The sequence below is a fragment of the Stegostoma tigrinum genome, chromosome 8 (genome assembly GCF_030684315.1).
Source record: "Stegostoma tigrinum isolate sSteTig4 chromosome 8, sSteTig4.hap1, whole genome shotgun sequence".
In the NCBI taxonomy this organism is placed as follows: Eukaryota; Metazoa; Chordata; class Chondrichthyes; order Orectolobiformes; family Stegostomatidae; genus Stegostoma; species Stegostoma tigrinum.
The window spans coordinates 3,557,268-3,563,267 of NC_081361.1; positions in this window are offsets into that span (position 1 = coordinate 3,557,268).

A 6,000-nucleotide genomic window follows, 5' to 3' on the forward strand; every position below is an offset into this window, starting at 1 on the left:
CTCTGATTGGTTGGAGGGTAGGCCGCTTCCATTGGGTCCTCCAAGCCCTGTCCCGTGCTCCTATTGAACCAAAGCTGACATCGCTCACAGGGAGACAGCAATAGCTGCAGGTGCTGGAGTCACAGTTGACACAGTGTGGAGTTGGAGGAACACAGTGAGCCAGGCACCATCAGAGGAGCAGGAAAGTTGATGGTTCAGGACCTTTCTTCAGAAGTGGGGGAGGGGATGGGAGCTGAGACATAAACAGAGTGGGGGCTGGGGAAGGTAGGTGGGAAGGTGATAGGTGAGTGCAGGTAGTCAGTGGTGAAGATTTTTCCTGCTGTTCATTAGCTCTGTGAGTGATGGTGAGGGTTCATCCCGAGATGGGGAAAAAAAGGGCCACTCCTGATTCTCCTAATGTACGGCAAAACAGCTTGTATTTTGTGGAAACTTTTACTCTGTCATTTTCCTCGATGTTTTGGCTGTTTCAGAGACTTGGATAGAGCAGGGTCAGGAATGGATGTTGCAAGTTCCAGGGTTTAGATCTTTCATTGAGGTCAGGGAAGATGGTAAAAGAGGGGGAGGTGTGGCTTTGTTAGCCAAGGACAGTACAACGGTGGCTGAAAGAACTTTTGATGAGGTGGTATGGGCTGAGGTCAGAAACAGGAGAGGAGAGGTCACACTGCTGGGAGTTTTTTATAGGCCCCCGCAAAGTTCCAGGGATGTGGAGGAGTGGATTGGCAAAATGATTCTGGGCAGGAGTGAAAAGAACAGGGTGGTCATTATGGCAGATATTAACCTCTCTAACATTGAATGGAAATGCTATAACTCTAGTATGTTGGATGCGTCAGTTTTTGTCCAATGTGTGCAGGAGGGTTTCCTGACTTGGTATGTCGAAGGACCGACAAGAGGGGAGGCCACACTGGATCTGGTACTTGGTAATGAACCAGGCCAGGTGTTTGATTTAGTGGTAGGTGAGCACTTTGGACAGAGTGACCATAATTTGGTTATGTTTACTGTAGCAATGGAAAGGTTTAGGAGTATGCCACAGGGCAAGAGTTATAGATGGGGGAAGGGCAATTATAATGCGATTAGGCAAGACTTAGGAGGCATAGAATGGGTTAGCAAAATGCAAGGGATGGGGACAATCGAAATGTGGAGCTGGTTTATGGAACAGATATTGCTGTCCTTAATAAGTATGTCCCTGTCAGGCAGGGAGGAAGCGATAAGGTAAGGGAACTGTGGTTTACGAAAGAAATTGTATCTCTTGTTAAGCAGAAGAGGGAGGCATATGTGACGATGAGACAAGATGGTTCAGATGAGGCGATGGAGAGTTACAGATTAGCTAGTAAGGATTTAAAGAGAGAGTTAAGAAGAGCAAGGAAGGGACATGAGCAGACATTGGCAGGTAGAATAAAGGAGAACCCTAAAGCGTTCTATAGGTATGTGAGGAATAAGACGATGTCTCGGGGAGGAATAGGGCCAGTCAAAGACAGAAGTGGGAAGTTGTGTGTGGACCCTGTGGAGATTGGAGAGGTGCTAAATGATTATTTCTCATCTGTTTTCACTGAGAAACAGGAGAATATTGTAGAGGAGGTTACTGAGTTACAGGCTACTAGAATTGAAAGGATTAAGGTTAGTAAGGAGGAGGTGTGATCAATTCTAGAAGGTGTGAAGTAGATAAATCCCCTGGGCCAGATGGGATTTTTCTGAGGATTGTCTGGGAAGCCAGAGAGGAGGTGGCGGAGTCTTTGGCCTTGATCTTTGAGTCCTCATTATCTACAGGTTCAGTACCAGAGGTCTGGAGGATTGCAAATGTTGTGCCCTTGTTCAAGAAGGGCAGTGGGGCTGACCCAGGTAATTATAGACGTGTGAGCCTTACATCTGTTGTAGGAAACATTTTGGGAAGGATTATAAGAGATAGGATTTATTATCATCTAGCAAGCAACAATTTGATTGGAGATAGTCAGCATGGATTCGTCAAGGGCAGGTTGTGACTCCCAAAACTCATTGAGTTTTTTGAGAAGGTGACCAAGCATGTGGATGAGGGAAGGGCAGTTGACGTGGTGTACATGGACTTCAGTAAAGCCTTTGATAAGGTTCCACATGGTAGGATATTGAAGAGAATACAGAGACACGGGATTGAGGGAGAATTAGCAGTTTGGATTAGAAACTCGCGTTCTGTAAGAAGGCAACGAGTGGTGGTTGATGGAAAATATTCAGCCTGGAGTCCAGTTACTAGTGGTGTGCCTCAAGGATTTGTTTTGGGACCACTGCTGTTTGTCATTTTTATAAATGACTTGGACGCAGGCACAGGTGGATGGGTTAGTAAATTTGCAGATGACACTAAAGTCAGTGGAGTGGTGGACAGTGTGGAAGAATGTTGCGGGTTGCAGGGAGACTTGGATAAACTGCAGAATTGGGCTGGAAGGTGGCAAATGGAGTTTAATATGGATTAAATGTGAGGTGATTCACTTTGGCAAGAATAATAGGAAGGCAGAATACCGGGTCAACGGAAAGATTCTTGGTAGTGTGGCTGTGCAGAGGGATCTTGGTGCCCATGTACTAAGATCCCTGAAAGTTGCCACCCAGGTTGATCGTGCTGTTAAGAAGGCTTACGGTGTATTAGGTTTTTTTGGTAGAGGGACTGAGTTCCGGAGCCATGATGTCATGCTGCAACTGTAGAAAATGCTAGTGTGGCCTCGTTTCGAATATTGCGTGCAATTCTGGTCGCCCCATTACAGGAAGGATGTGGAAGCATTGGAAAAGGTGCAGAGGAGATTTACCAGGATGTTGCCTGGTCTGGAGCGTAGACCCTATGAAGAAAGGCTGAGGGACTTGGGTCTGTTCTCTCATTGTAGAGAAGGAGGCTAAGAGGGGATTTAATAGAGACATACAAGATGTTCAGAGGATTAAATAGGGTGGACAGTGAGAGCCTTTTTCCGAGGATGATGACTTCAGCTTGTACAAGGGGACATAGCTACAAATTGAGGGGTGTTAGATTTAAGACAGATGTCAGAGGCAGGTTCTTTACTCAGAGAGTGGTAAGGGCATGGAACACCCTGCCTGCCAGTGTAGTTAACTCAGCCACATTAGGGACATTTAAACAGTCCTTGGATAAGCATATGGATAATGATGGGGTAGCATAGGGCAAGGGGCTTAGATTAGTTCACAAGTCGGCGCAACATCGAGGGCCGAAAGGTCTGTTCTGTGCTGCATTGTTCTACGTTCTATGTTCGAGGTGCTTCACAGATGAGCAAAACATCGATTAAAGATATCAATTTTACGATGTATCAGAAAGAATAAGAGAGAGGTTTAGGGAGGAAATTCCGTAGTTTGGGTTGTCAGCAGCTCCAACCCTGGAGTGTTGTAAGTGGGGTGGGTCAGAAAAATATCTGGAAAGGGGAATTGCAGGAGTGCAAAAAACACATATGGCCTTAATGATGGCAAAGGTTTCAGAGACTGTCATTAGAGAGTACGGATGTCGCATGGAACTTAAGGCATTACTCTGCACTCAATCCATTACAAGTCATGACCACAAAGGTACAGAAGATTTCTGATGCCTTAATCAGGCTGATCAATATTTGTATCGATGGGCTTGCAAAATGTCAGTAATCGCCTCTACCTCAGAGTCATGGTTTTGTTGGGATGCTGCTACAGAAGAGGAGACTGGGAGCAAGGAATGTCACATAAAATGCTCTCCTCTTCTCACTATTTTCACTGCAAAACCAAGGGAGCACCTAACATACCACCTCTATCTCCCGTCACAACACTTTGCCCCACAATAACTGTGTCTGCCCCTGCACAAGGAGAAGTGGGAGTCTTTTCCAGGACCATGTGGCGCCCTGAAACTCTGAGTGAAGACCAAAAGCATCGGAGCGGTGAGAGCAAAGATTTGAGAAGACTGTCTGCACCTTTGCTGAAACTTACAGGAGCACCAGGTCAAAGCAATAGGCAGCATGTGGAGTACAAACTGGAATTGATTAAGTGTGCATCTGTACAAATTTGGACAGGCCGGGGGTTTGGGACACTTGACAAAATTTTCAGTTTCCTTTTTGAATAGTCACCTGAAATGTCTTTTTGGAACCACTTCTAACCCTTATCCTTGCTCAGATCTGGAGGGCCAGGTCACTCTTGCTCTGGTTTCATCCTGCAATTTTATGAAGTCAGCAACAAGATGAGTTTCAACATTGACTTTGAAGATTATTGAAAGCTAACATCGATTGCCATTAGAATGTTTTGATTTTGATTTATGTTGTCTCGTGTACCGAAGTACAGTGAAGTGTTTTTGAGAGCGGTGCAGGCAGATCATAGCAAACAATGATTTACAGATCAAAGTGTGCATAGACAGAGCAAGGCATGCAAGGTTATGCCTGCATAGGAGGTGTGCAAAGCAAGATCAACACTATTTGGAGTTACAGAGTCCATTCATCAGTCGAATAATGGCAGAGAAGAAGCTGTTCTTCAACCCCTTGATGGATGTGTTCAATCTTCTGCCCAATGGAAGAAGTTGGATGAGAGCATTACCGAGATGGGACGGGTCATTGATGATGTTGGCAGCCTTTCTGCAGCAAAGAGAAGTGTAAATGAAGTCCATGGCTGTTGCCGTTGTGGCCTCCTCTACATTGGGGAAACCAAGCGGAGGCTTGAAGACTGCTTTTCAGATCACCTACGCTTGGTTCACACTAAACAACTGCACCTTCCAGTTGCAAACCATTTTAACTCCCCCTCCCATTCCTCAGACGACATATCCATCCTGGGCCTCCCGCAGTGCCACAACGATGCCACCCGAAGGTTGCAGGAACGACAACTCCTATTCCGCTTGGGAAGCCTGCAGCCCAAAACGTATCAATGTGGACTTCACCAGCTTCAAAATCTCCCCTCCCCCCACTGCATCCCAAAACCATCCCAGCTTGTCCCTGCCTCCCTAACCTGTCCTTCCTCCCACCTATCCCCTCCTCCCACCTCAAGCCCCACCCCCATCTCCTACCTACTAACCTCACCCTGCCCCCTTGCCCTGTCCATCCTCCCTGGACTGACCTATCTCCTCCCTATCTCCCCACCTATACTCACCTTTACAGGCTCCATCCCCGCCTCTTTGACCTGTCTCCTATCCACCTATCATCTCCTCTATCCATCTTCAATCCGCCTCCCCCTCTCTCCCTATTTATTTCAGAACTCCCTTTCCCTCCCCCATTTCTGAAGAAGGGTCTAGACCCGAAATGTCAGCTTTCCTGCTCCTATGATGCTGCTTGGCCTGCTGTGTTCATCCAGCTCTACACCTGTTATTCTCTGGATAAGAGTTTGGCTTCTGTGATGATTCGTGCTGTGCACACAACTTTCTGTAGTTTCTTATGCCCTTGGGCTGAGCAGTTGTTGCACCAGGCCATGATGCACCCGATAGGATGCTTTGTATGGTGCATCTGTAAAGGTTGGTGAGGTCTTCATGGACATGCAGGACAGTAGATAAACAAAACATAAAAAGTAAAAGTTCAAAAAGATGCCAAGTTAGACATGCTGGGACTTTAAGTCAGATTTGAAACTGTTTTGTGTAGGTAACAGTTAAAGAAAGCTCTTGCAGTTCTTTTGTCAGTGAGTACAGAAGTGCTGGTGAAATAAAGGATTATAGATGTAGCAGCCCTGAGTTAAGAGGAAAACAGCACAGGCATAAATATGCAGAAGATCACGAGGTTGACTAAGGTCAGTGTTGCTTATATGAACTGTGACTGGGCACAGTGGGGAGTTAATCAGATAAGAACAAGGATAAAATAGACCTGTGTCTGTGCAGTGGAGACCAACCAGAATCAGAAGATGAAGGCCCAAGACAGACACTTTGAAGATCAAGGCTGCAAAAACTACCAGAAGTCCTTTTAACACTGTTGTTTAGCCACTGACAGGAACAGTACAACTGTTTGAGTGTAAGTTGTTGTCTGCATTTATCACTGCAGTTTGCCTGACAGCAGATCACCTTCTACTGACTCTGTCTCAATAAAGTTGATTGTTACTTCACAGCCCAGCTCT